This window comes from Poecilia formosa, unplaced genomic scaffold, assembly GCF_000485575.1.
Source record: "Poecilia formosa unplaced genomic scaffold, Poecilia_formosa-5.1.2 Scaffold350, whole genome shotgun sequence".
In the NCBI taxonomy this organism is placed as follows: Eukaryota; Metazoa; Chordata; class Actinopteri; order Cyprinodontiformes; family Poeciliidae; genus Poecilia; species Poecilia formosa.
Window position 1 is genome coordinate 357,522 of NW_006800289.1, and position 1,322 is coordinate 358,843.

Below are 1,322 nucleotides of genomic sequence, written 5' to 3' on the forward strand. Positions count from 1 at the left end.
ATATTTTAAAGCATAAAAAGACAGAAAAGTCTGTACACTAGCATGCCAGCAGTCTGGTTCTTTTATGTAGCTGAGATGGACGGCTCTCATCAGCAACAGGCTGAAGAAGATGCAGGAGAAAAACAGATAGTCCTTTGTGTGTAAGAAGCCTTGAAATTAACCCAACAGTGGTAACATAACCTCACTGTAATCAACTGAAATTAAAAATCCAGCCTACTGAACATTTATTCAGTAGGTTGGGGGCTGGATGAGATCGGACTGGGACTTGATCCGATCTCTGATCTGGTTGTTTTTGGCACCAGAACCCAGTGAGCAGGGAGTTAACGGAGAAAAATAGTCTCAAAGATTCACTGTTTTTTTATTACTTATAATTATTAAATGCTATTAATATGTTTCCATGTTTGTGTTGCACGTAAATATGTGGATTTATGACGTTTTATTGAACAGTTTTATGGGACAGAGTATGAATCTCAGAGGGGCCAGTAATTTAAACACCAGTCGTTTGTGGGTTTTTTCCCTCCACTGAATAAATGTTCTCATTCTTTTAAAAATGTTCACAGTGAATTTCACTTTTAATGCTCCTGCATTAACAGTAATATGGATTTTACCTTTGGTTTTCTGGGGATGTAATGGATGTGGCCGGCCCCACGTGTGTCATCATTTACACCCTGCAAGAAAAATCAATCCATTCTAGTTTTACAGATGATTTCACATATTCTTTGGTGCCACATTGAAACATTTATATCAGTAAGCCGGAACATTTTGTGTTTAAATGTTTACAATATTTACGTTTTTCATTTCTGCTTCTAATCATTCCTTTTAACAAGCTACAAGTCCGATCTATTAAAATAGACATTTTGTTCTCTTCTAACTGAAGGATACTTAAATCTGTTATTGTTTGTCTGAACTGATGTTTGAGACCTCGTCGACTCTGAAGGTGATCTGTGGTTATCGTCAACGTAAAAATGAGGGAAACAAGCGGCGTGAAAAAAAAAAAGAATCAGTTGGTGCCAAACGTTTGCCTGAATATAAAGCTCTTACTATACAACATAAAATGCACTTGATACAGAATATAGTTTTTGTTTCATCAAATGTAAATTTGAATTTAGAATTGATTTTTAGGATCTGAGTGTGTGCACTGTGTTATCTACACTAATATCTGAGGAAATGTTTGTAGCTATTTGGGAGATAACCTCATTACTCTGCGTGTGTGTGTGTGTGTGTATGCGTGTGTGTATGTCCTGCTGTTAAGTGTGTGTCCTGCATCATATTTCCCTAGACCTCTCTGAACTGCAAAGTTTGAAGGTGTCTTTACTTGTTCT